This window comes from Microcebus murinus, chromosome 26, assembly GCF_040939455.1.
Source record: "Microcebus murinus isolate Inina chromosome 26, M.murinus_Inina_mat1.0, whole genome shotgun sequence".
Taxonomy (NCBI): domain Eukaryota; kingdom Metazoa; phylum Chordata; class Mammalia; order Primates; family Cheirogaleidae; genus Microcebus; species Microcebus murinus.
Genome location: NC_134129.1, coordinates 16,607,878 through 16,619,625, shown reverse-complemented (window position 1 = coordinate 16,619,625; position 11,748 = coordinate 16,607,878). Strand labels below are relative to the sequence as shown.

General features: G+C 47.9%; 1 long non-coding RNA gene and 1 other non-coding gene across 2 annotated transcripts; both read left to right on the top strand.

The window, feature by feature from the left end:
* Positions 1 to 4,251: 4,251 nt before the first annotated feature.
* Positions 4,252 to 5,692, top strand: LOC142864725 (uncharacterized). Its single transcript, XR_012915065.1, has 2 exons — positions 4,252 to 4,525; positions 5,100 to 5,692. It is a non-coding gene; the product is annotated as an uncharacterized LOC142864725 (long non-coding RNA).
* Positions 4,826 to 4,961, top strand: LOC142864768 (small nucleolar RNA SNORA26). Its single transcript, XR_012915111.1, has one exon. It is a non-coding gene; the product is annotated as a small nucleolar RNA SNORA26 (small nucleolar RNA).
* Positions 5,693 to 11,748: the final 6,056 nt, after the last annotated feature.

The window sequence follows — 11,748 nt, the reverse complement described above, 5'->3', positions numbered from 1 at the left end:
GCCTGGGAGGGATGGGTCCACTTGATTGTATATGTTTGTAAAGTGCATAAAAGTATGATATTTGTGCATTGTTTTTCTTAAGAAAGAACTCCCAAATTGTCTAAGCTTCATACCTCATCAAGTCTGGCTTAGCTCTGGTACCCAAGTCTTTGGAGCCACCAATACATGGTGAGGTGGGTGCTGACCGTCGTGTTAAATAGATTGATAAATGGATATAGAGTTATAAATATGATCTTACATGCACAAAAGGCTGATTGAAAACACTGAGTCTGTCACTCAGATGAGCTACTTTTGTTCTAAAATAAATTATAAGTTTTTGGCTGGGCGTGGTGGCTCATGCCTGTAATCCCAGCACTCTGGGAGGCCGAGGTGGGTGGATCCCTCAAGGTCAGGAGTTTGAAACCAGCCTGGGCAAGAGTGAGACCTGACTCTACTAAAAATAGAAAGAAATTAATTGGCCAACTAAAAATATATAGAAAAAATTAGCCGGGCATGGTGGCACGTGCGTGTAGTCCCAGCTACTCGGGAGGCTGAGGCAGGAGGATCGCTTGAGCCCAGAACTTTGGTTGCTGTGAGCTAGGCTGACGCCACAGCACTCTAGCCTTGGCAACAAAGTGAGACTCTGTCTCAAAAAAATATATGTATATATATATAAGTTTTCTTCTGATCTGTCTTTAGAATTGAATTAATGTTTATACAATATGCTTACGAGGCAGCTATCTAATATAAAAAAAACTTCTTTCACCGTGCTGTTTAATCACATTTCACAAACTCCTATTATTTTTGCAGATGAGTTGCTGAGCAGAATATAAACCATGTTTGGGTCCCAGGCTGTATTGCCTCCTCCAATAGCCTCCATTCTGGCGGCTTTGGGGCCTTACCTACAACCACAGCCCGCTGACTGCAGGGCTTAGCGCCACAGAAATCCCATCCCACAGCTCAGCAGAATACATTTTGCCAAGAGTTTAAAATAACCTCTCTAGGTAATTGACACATTTATTTTTCCAGTAAAGAAAAAAAATTGCCAAAACATAAAAAAGAAAAAATACAATAGCCAATATACAAAAACATTGGTTCTTAACAGAACATTTTTTTTTTTTTTTTGAGACAGAGTCTCACTCTGTTGCCCAGGCTAGAGTGAGTGCCGTGGCATCAGCCCAGCTCACAGCAACCTCAAACTCCTGGGCTCAAGGGATCCTCCTGCCTCAGCCTCCCGAGTAGCTGGGACTACAGGCATGTGCCACCATGCCCAGCTAATTTTTTTTTCTATATATTTTTAGTTGGCCAATTAATTTCTTTCTATTTTGAGTAGAGACGAGGTCTAGCTCTTGCTCAGGCTGGTTTTAAACTCTTGACCTTGAGTGATCCGCCTGTCTCGGCCTCCCAGAGTGCTAGGATTACAGGCGTGAGCCACTGAGTCCAGCCTGGAAGACTCTTGAGTTGAGAAAGAGGAACAGTAAACTGGTGTTCTCTCTCCCATTTCAACAAGAGCCTATGAATATCTGCAAGGAGGTGGCTGGCTGCTAGGATTTATTGCTAAATTTGATCTGGCAACCCAAATAAATGAGGCAAAAATCTTAATCAATTGAGGTTTATTAAGCCAAGATTTTGAGGACACAGGAAAAACACCAACCCCTGACAAGCTGTGGCTGTTAGCATTTTAAAGGCATATAGAAAGAAGGAAAAAGGCAGGGGTAGAGGTGGGGAGCTGGTGATCAGGCAGTGGTTACATTCTTGTCAGGTCCAAGAAATCTACATTTTACATAAAATAAGAGAGTGGAGGAAGCATCAATTATGCAGATGTCCCTGGGTAGGTAGAAGAATGTCTGATTCTGTCTTGTCTCCACTCCTGTTACCTGTAAGATAAACTTGTAATTCATCAGTGTGGAATTGGGATAGGCTTTAGCTTTAGGTGCTAGACATAGGTAGAATTTGTATGTCCTTGCTTAAGGGGGGTTAGCAAGGAATCTCCTTAATAAGCACTCTGTAGGCCCAGTTCTTCCCAGGTGCCTGAAGCTGTGATTTTCTTTTTACGTATCTAATTTCTTCTTCCCACCAAAATCACCTTAATCACACCCTAAACTATGCCCTACAGCAGACCCTATCATTCCCCTGTTAAAAAAAAAAACACACAGGGATGGCTTTCTATCTTTCTTAGCACAAAATATGAACTCTACCGGGGCCTTCTGCATGGTCTGGCCCCAAGCCACTCCCATCTCAGGCCACTCTACTCCTGCATCCTTAAGTTCCATTTACACTTTTGAGTTCTTAAATAGTCCGAGCACTTTCCCATTCTACCCTGGGGCTCTCTGAGAAAGCTGTTCTTTCTTTCTGCCTTCAGACTCCCAACCCCATCAGAGCAGCCTAGCTCGATCAATCAAAAACGTAGGCTATTTTTTTGGTTTCCCCTTCCCGCACTTTGAGGGGATGTCTCCAACTGCCTGGGTTCGAATCCCGGATCCACCACTTGCTAGCTGCTCTGCGGCCCTGGACCAAGTCACTCAACATAACCGTCTCGCCACCTAAAATTTGGAGGCCATAAAAGGCACTGTGAGGGTTAAATTTGGTAACAGATGGGAAGCACCTAAAACAGTAATAATAGCAGTTCTCGTTTTTTTTTTGTTTTTTTTTTTAGCAGCTACTCGGATTTTATCCCTCTTACTTGTCTGCCAAGTTCGAGTCTGTTACCATGGGAATGCACACTGGGGGGCCCTCACCCCCACCCGACCCCCAGCTGGGGAGGGTCTGCCGGCCGAACACTGCAAATGAAGGCGCAGGGAGCCCGGGGAGAGCGAGCTACGCCTTGCAGGCTTAGGAGGGGCGCGGGCGTGAGCGAGCAAGACTCGGCCCCGGAGGCCGCCGCGCGGGCGGGCACGGAACCTGGGCACACGCGGGGCCGGCGCGGCTTCAGGAGGCGAGCTCTCGAGGCCGGGGCCTGGCCCCGCAGCAGCCGCGGAGGCCTCCCCGGAAGAGCACCGAGAAGCCGGTTTGCGGAAGGATGCTCGGCGCAGGCCTGGCTCGTCCCCCGGCCAGGGCTAGAGCCAGAGCAGCCAATGGGGGGCCGTCCCGCCCTGACCCGAGACTTCCGGGGCATTGGCGGCCCGTCCCTCAGTCCTTCTCGCCCCGCCCCCGCTCGCGGAGCTCCTGGTGATTGGCTGCTCGCCCCGCGGTCTTCCGCCCGTCCCCGTCTCCGCCCAGTGTCTTCCCGGTGATTGGCTGCCTGCCCCGCGGCCCTCGTCCCCCCCCCTGCTCCCGCCCAGGGAGTCCCCGGTGATTGGCTGCCGGTCCTGCGAGCCTCCGCCCCGCCCCGTCCCCGCCCAGAGTCTTCCCGGTGATTGGCTGCTCGCCCCGCGGTCATCCGCCCGTCCCGTCTCTCGTCGCCCCGCCCCCGCCCAAGGAGTTCCCGGTGATTGGCTGCCGGTCCTGCGAGCCTCCGCCCCGCCCCGCCTCCGCCCAGAGTTTTCCGGGTGATTGGCTGCCCGCCCTGCGGCCCTCCTTGCCCCGTTCTCTCTCAGGGACTTCATGGTGATTGGCTGCCCGTCCGGCCCTCCGCCCCGCCCCTGCCCAGGGAGCTCCCGGTGATTGGCTGCCGGGCCCGCGAGCCCCCGCCCCGCCCCGCCCCGGTGCAGCCCCGTCCCCTGGGTCTGCGCGGCGCCGCGGCCGCCGGCCTCTTTGTCCCGCGCGGTTGGGCGGTGAGTGTCTCTGGCGGGGAGGGCGGCTCGCGGCCCGGGGAGGGGTCGGTCTCGCCCCGCGCGTCCCCTCGAGCTTTGCCCGCCCGGAGCTCCGCTGCTCCCGGCGGCCAGAACGGAGGGGTAGAGCAGCCCTCGGCGGCCCGGGGGGCGGGCGGGCAGCCGTGCCCGTCCTGGGGCCGCGCGAGGCACAGGCGCCGCGCCCGGCCGTCCGCAGGCCTCCCGGGCCGGGCCCGCGCGCTGACAGGCCTGCGCTCTGCTCCCCAGCACCGAGCCCAGCACCAGCCCGGCACCGAGCCCAGCACCAGCCAGGCACCCAGCCCAGCACCAGCCCGGCACCCAGCCAGGCACCGAGCCCAGCACCCAGCCAGGCACCCAGCCCAGCACCAGCCAGGCACCCAGCCCAGCACCAGCCCGGCACCCAGCCCGGCACCGAGCCCAACACCAGCCCGGCACCGAGCCCAGCACCAGCCCGGCACCGAGCCCAACACCAGCCCGGCACCCAGCCCAGCACCAGCCCGGCACCCAGCCCAGCACCACCCCGGCACCGAGCCCAGCACCCAGCCAGGCACCCAGCCCAGCACCCAGCCAGGCACCCAGCCCAGCACCAGCCCGGCACCGAGCCCAGCACCAGCCAGGCACCCAGCCCAACACCCAGCCAGGCACCCAGCCCAGCACCCAGCCCTGCACCAGCCCAGCACCAGCCCGCCACCGAGCCCAGCATCCAGCCAGGCACCCAGCCCAGTACCAGCCCGGCACCGAACCCCCGGTTTGCAGCGGGCTTCAGGCCAGCGTCCCCTGAGCTGGTGCAGCGGCCTCGGTTCCCCCAGGCACAGGTATGTCCCTGCCCCGGGGTGAAGGGAGCCACCTGGGCCGGGAGCACGTGGCCAGCGGCCACCCGGGTGTCCGGTGCGCAGGCCCGAGGCCGGCCCTGCCTTGGCAGGAAGGGAAACACCACCACCCCCCCCGCCCCCGTGCCCGGGCTTGCCAAGCAAGACAGCTGCCTCCGACGGGTGTCTCGGACTCGCTAAAGAAACGAGAGGAGCTGAGCCCCACGAGGCGCTGGCCAGGGAGCAGCAGTGCAAAAAACAGCAGCCAGCCCTGTTTGAAAAAACAGTCCCCAGCCGCCCTTTCCTGTGCCCTTTTAAAGTTGACGCAGTGCTTTAAGAGGCTAACACAGAAGGGTAAAGTAAGTCTCCATAAAACCCAGAGAAGAGATTTTTTTTAAAAAAAAAAAACACTCCTCTTTGGATCCTGTCTGGAGTCACAGCTGAACTTAGAAAATATTTCATTACAATGTAAGCACCTCTGTGATTTCTTTCTTTTTTTATGCAGTTCCTAGAATAAGTGGTACATGGAAGTCTTTTCTTTGTTTAAAGGTCACTTTAAAACTTTCCTCCCTTTTTATAGATTGAACACGACAGGCACGAGCCATTGAAACTGGGAGGCTCTGGTGCTGGTATTTCAGTTGACTTACAGGTAGGTCTGTCTGGAAGTACCCAGTCGTTAACATAATGAGAATGGTTTGTCCCATATCTGTACCCTGGCGGCCAAGGAGAGTGGGCTGCAATGCACGTGTGTGAACAGTGACGCCATCATGCTAGTCAGTCGGGTGCCAGGCACTGCTGAGTGAGCCACGTGCACCGTGTGGCCCTCATATCCAAAATGACTGAGCCAGTAGAGCAACGGGTCTGCATCAGATTTTGCGTTAAGCTTGAACGTTCCTCTGCGGAAACCGTTCGGATGATTCAGAAGGCTTTCGGGGACGAGGCAATGAGTGCAGGAAAAATAAAAGTGTGGCACAAACACTTCAAAGATGTTCGAGAATCTGTTGAGAGCGACTCACCTTCTGAAAGGCCTGCAACAGGCAGGACCCCTGAGAATGTTGAACGAGAACTGTGTGAGGGCCCAAGGTGCCTACTTTGAAAGGGACTGAGGTGTCATTGTCCTATGTACAATGTTTGCTCTTGTGTCTTCAATAAATGTCTCTATTTTTTATATTACATGGCTGCATACTTTCTGAACAGACCTTGTACACCAACTATCACGCTACAGCTAACAATAGGACAGTGCGTCTAATAAAGTCAAATATTACTAACTTGTATCAACCATGTGTCCGTGCACTGCCGCAGGAGTTAAAGCAGCAGGACAATGCCAGTGGTGACAAGGCAGTGTACAAGATGCTTCATGTTCATCTTTTCATTTAATTCTCACAACTTTGGTGGATTCTGTTCTCCTATTTTACAGATGAACAAATGTTAGGTAGTAACTCAAGTTCTAACATGCATAAGTACTTCTGCACAAGGAGCCTCACGTGTGCAACGTTTTGGTGATGTGACTTCTGGGAAGTCACTCTTCAGATTTGGTGTTCTGGTGTAACAAAATATTTAAACAGATTAGGCCAGTTGGAGGAAAGGACCACAAAAGAACTCTTAAGAATATAATAAAATCTTATGAGAAAGTATTAGAGCCGATAGGGAAAGTTTTCATATGGGAGGAAACAACAGTCTAGCAAGATGAGCTCTATAGTAAGCGCCCATACGTGCTAGAACAAGTTCATTCCTATTAACCAGTCTGCATGTCTAGCAGCTGAGATCTTCATACTAGCCTGTCGGTGAAAAATAACTCATTTTCTAGAACCTTTATTTTATTTCTGAGACAGAGTCTCACTCTGTTGCCCAGGCTAGAGTGCCCTGGCATCAGCCTAGCTCACAGCAACCTCAAACTCCTGGGCTCAAACGATCCTCCTGCCTCAGCCTCCCGAGTAGCTGGGACTACAGGCATGCGCCACCGTGCCTGGCTAATTTTTTTTGTATGTATTTTTAGTTGGCCAATTTCTGTTTTTAGTAAAGACAGGGTTTCGCTTTTGCTCAGGCTGGTTTCAAACTCCTGACCTTGATCGATCCACCCAGCCCCTCATGGTCATTCTTAATGTTTAATTTATAGAATTGTCATGGCCTTTCCATCTAAACTTGATTTCTTTTTGTATTGTTCAGCCTCATAAGTTCTTTGGGCAATGTATTCAACAAATATTGTTGGCTGGCCGTTATTGCTGGGGTGGGGGAAAGAAAAAGGAAACAAGTACATTTGTGAGGCTGGGCACAGTGGCTCACGTCTGTAATCCTAGCACTCTAGGAGGCCAAGGCAGGAGGATTGCTCAAGATCAGGAGTTCGAGACCCTGTCTCTACTATAAATAGAAATTAATTGGCCAACTAATATATATATATAGAAAAAATTAGCCGGGCATGGTGGCACATGCCTATAGTCCCAGCTTGGGAGGCTGAGGCAGGAGGATCGCCTGAGCCCAGGAGTTGGAGGTTGCTGTGAGCTAGGCTGACACCATGGCACTCACTCTAGCCTGGGCAACAAAGCGAGACTCTGTCTCAAAAAAATAAATAAAAATAATAACAATAATAAAGCACTTAACTATGGGCCAAGTATTAGTCTAGGTATTGAGAACACATTGGTGAACAGTATGCAAAAACTAGTGGATACAATTGGTTGTAACCATGTAACTGGCTACATTTCAAGTATTTAATAGCAGCATGTGGCTAGAAGCAGCACAGATACAGAACATTTGCAGTACTGCCGAGCTAGGTTTCTTTGGGTTCCTTCCTACTGATCCCTTGATGGAGGCTTCCTGGGGAAGAATGCCGGGTAGCAACGTGGGGCAGGAGGGGACGTTGTTATAGCAAAAGGCCTCTAGGAAGTGGCTTCCTCGAATGGTAAGTAGCTAAAGGGAAAGGAAATTTGAGAGAAAACAATCACAAAGCTTTAACAGGCTGTAGCAAGTTGTGGCAGAACAAGGAGTGCATGAGATCATTCACCAGCAGCAGTCCGGAGAACACGGGCCCAGGGGTTGGCAATGTTTCCCAAGTATAGTCACCATGACAGATGTGAAATCTGCAGGTGTTAAAGTCTGACTGAAGAGGCTAGCAAAGAGTTTTCCAGAATAAGTACTGGATTGACAAACTGCGCCATGTTCTACTCCAGAGTCCTCATGCCCCTTGAGACAGTTGGCCTGAGGCCCTCCATCGCCACAGATCCATGGCTCAGTGGCCACCTGTGGCTAGGGGCGGCACCAGGAACCCTTTCCATTGCTGCAGTTTTATTGGCAGTGCTGTCAGAGATTACGTGATGCAACCGCCTTGTTTTTCAGAAGAGAAAACCTGCCAGACTAGGACCTAAGTAAGGATACCAGGTCCTAATCTCCGAAACCTGCAAATGCTAACCTTATTTGCAGATGTGATTAGATTAAGGGTCTTGAGAGTGGGGGATTAACTTGGATAATCCTATTGGGCCCTAAATGCGATCGCTTAGGAGAGGGACGTTCCACACACAGGCGGTGGCTGGGTGAGGACAAGCAGATTTGAAGATGTTGGCCTTGAATACTGGAGTGAGGCAGCCACCAGGAGTTGGAAGATGCTAGAGCCTCCTAAGGGAAGATGCATTCGATTTGGCCCACTGGAACAATTTCTGACTTATGGATTTGAGGATTGAGAGAATAGATTTCTGTTATTTTAAGCCCACTGCTGATATAGGTACTAAAGCTTAAGACCACAGATATACAGCTGGGGCTAGAACCTTATCTATTCATTAGTCAGTTTTTAAAATTTCATAGATATGGCAATGGGTTTAAAGTTTATTTAGATTTTAGTCATGAGAGACATGAGCATGTGGCAAAAAAAGGCAGGATTAGCAAATGCCTCCTAATAAAGCATTAAACTAAAGGATCAGTTTATGATTTATAAATTGTCATTTATATAGTCCAAAACACCAAGTTAAATTTTTAAGACAATAGAAAAAACATTCTAATGATTATAAACTTGGCCTAGTTTGCCATGTCCCACAAGTAATAGAGACTTAAAATTTTTTTCACAAAACAACCTGTTAGTTTTGGCTCATGTTCTAAGAAACATAAACTTGGATCCCTGGGAAGTTTTAGAAATAATATAACTAATAAAACTAGTTTCAGGGTCAACTGCCACAGGGCTTGGACTTTTTTACATTGTAATTTTGGTGTATCCAGGTTGCAATACTACTACTAACAATGGGAGACCACGAGTAGTATCCTACTAGAGACTGGAAGGGAAACTGGGGCAAAGAACCTAAGATTCTGAACGAGTTCAAACTTCTTGAGCTCAAAATTGATTCTTACAGGAAGGAACAGCAAATGGTTCATCTAGCTCCTTAAACATGTTAATGGACAAAAATATCTGAAGTCCTTTTCTTTGCAAAATTTTCTAGGTTTATCAAAATTTCTTTTATTAAAGTGTTTAAGCAAAACCCAATTGACTAGACCATGATGTACTTCAAGGCTATTTGTGGCCTCATGAATATTCAAGTAATGCCTTCCCTTTAGTGAATGCTATTAAAGCTGAAGCTTAGGATATAATTAGCCATACTCAGTAATATACATGGAAAATATAAACTCCAAAACTCAATCCCTGACTGGGCACGGTACTCAAGCCTGTAATCCTACCACTCTGGGAGGCTGAGGCAGGAGGATCACTTGAGCTCAAGAGTTCAAGACCAGCCTGAGCAAGAGTGAGACCACCCTCCACCCCTACCTCTACCCAAAATAGAAAAAATTAGCCGGGCATGGTGGCGCATGCCTGTAGTCCCAGTTACTCCGGAGGCTGAGGCAGGAGGATCGCTTGAGCCCAGGAGTGTGAGGTTGCTGTGAGCTATGATGATGCCACTGCACTCTACCTGGGATGATAGACTCTCAAAAAAGAAAAAAAAATCAAAACCAAAAACTCAATCCCCTGTTGATGAAATGATTGTATGTGTTGTTTATGTATTAATCGTAGTAATGCCTTTCAAAATTTTTGAAACCAGAATCTCATGGCAAAGGAAGTTAGATCAAACTGAAGTCATTTGTCTTCTCTTCATACCAAACCCCAGACCTGAACAGTTTATATATAAAAATCCATTTCAAATTGAAATTTAGATTATATAAAGGATATAAAGTGAGATTCTGACCAAAATCAGGTCCTGATTTTTTGCAGGGTGGGAGGCACGAAAGGGAAGAGTATATTTTTACTTAAACTACCCACCACTCCTCGTTGCCTCTTCTATTTCTTACTAACAAGTGAATACTTGTTTCCAACATCTGAGCTCTATCTCCCACTCCCAAGAGGAGTTTCATTATTACGAGTCTAAATATTTCTGCCTAACCATGGCCAATCTTATTCTTTTTGAGATGTCTCCATACAAAATAACAATCTCTAGCTCCCTGTTGAAGATTTAATTACTCAGCCTGCAGGTAACTTGACTACTGAAATGAGCTCACTTCAAAGCAATAAGGTAGAAACGTTCCCACGTTTTGTTCTTCACTCTAAGGTAACATTTTGCTCCTCTTAATAACCTAGCTCTACAGGTTTCATGCTGCTTAAATCATTTCCCCACAAAGCCAATGAAAAGTGGTTGAAGACATTCAGCTTGTTGCAGCCTGAAATTTCTCCCAGACCCATGAAACAAAACAGAATTGTGCCCTGAATATACATCCAAGTTGCAGGGCCCTGTGTAGCTCTATTTTGGTTTGGCTTCTGAAGGATCGTCAACCACGATAGCATAAGATATATTCTTCCCAGCAACTTTCCTCCTTTGCAAGGTTACTTTCAGAATGAGTCTGCTTCTTAGTCCAAATTTAACTTTTCCACTGTTTTTCTCATAATTAATTGGCTATTGGAGCAAAGCAAATTTCTGGCCCTCTCAATGTTTTCATGAGTTCTGTGGGTAACTGGAGGACCACAGTGTGGATTTTTAACGGATATCATCCTGATGAAGAGCATCCTGACTTTCAAACCTTTTGTGCCTGACAACGTCTCTTGCTCTTGACATTACTTCCTCATCAGAAACTACTTTTAGGCCGGGTGCGGTGGCTCACGCCTGTAATCCTAGCACTCTGGGAGGCCGAGGTGGGCAGATTGCTCGAGGTCAGGAGTTCGAGACCAGCCTGAGCAAGAGCGAGACCCCGTCTCTACTATAAATAGAAAGAAATTAATTGGCCAACTAATATATATATTTAAAAAAAATCAGCTGGGCATGGTGGCGCATGCCTGTAGTCCCAGCTACTGGGGAGGCTGAGGCAGGAGGATCGTTTGAGCCCAGGAGTTGGAGGTTGCTGTGAGCGAGGCTGATGCCACGGCACTCACTCTAGGCAACAAAGTGAGACTCTGTCTCAAAAAGAAAAAAAAGAAACTACTTTTAACATTTCAAGTGTCTCACCTGCAGATTTATTTAACTTTACACAATATTTAATAGGAATTCTTTGCTTTAAATAATGGTCACTCATTTTTATGGTGGAAAAAAGAGTAACTCTATTTACATCCACGAACAAAGGCACCCGGCAACCTTAAAAGCAGTGTTGCGGTCAGCGGAAATATGTTATACTCTATTCCAGCAATAGCGACTCCTCTAATTTCACAAGCCACACAATGAAAAACTAGGAAAAATTTCTACAGAAGAATACAAATGATCTTTGGAGAAGAACCTTTGAGGAAAGTTTCAACACCACACCATCTCAGCTTGAATGCCTTCTATTTTCCCACCTACAAAAGGGTAGAAAATAAATCAGCATTTTCTCACTTGTCAAATGAATAGGAAAATGAAACTTGAAATACTTTAATTATATGCAAGCAGCACTATCCCCTAAAAAGAACCTAAGATTAAAAAAAAAAAATACATCCTAATACCATGTAAATTGCCACCTGTCTTGGCTATATATTTAGAATGAGCTACTTTGGAATTATGGTTTTTCTATTGATGTTGATTAATAGGGAGACTCGAATGCAAGATACCAAAATAGTCTATGTCCAAATACATAACAAGAGAATGTTGTCTCCAGCCTGTCTAATACAATATCTGTGGTTGGGTTGCTAGGAATATGTAAGTATTGCTCCCCAAATTCATCCTTCCAATGCTACCTAGCGTAATCAGCTTAAAACAAACACACATTGAAAAATACCACTTTGTAACCTTTGAACACATATTTATTTCTCATCAAGGTTTGAAAAGGTTTTCACAAATTGTGATTGTACAGTGCAGATGCTG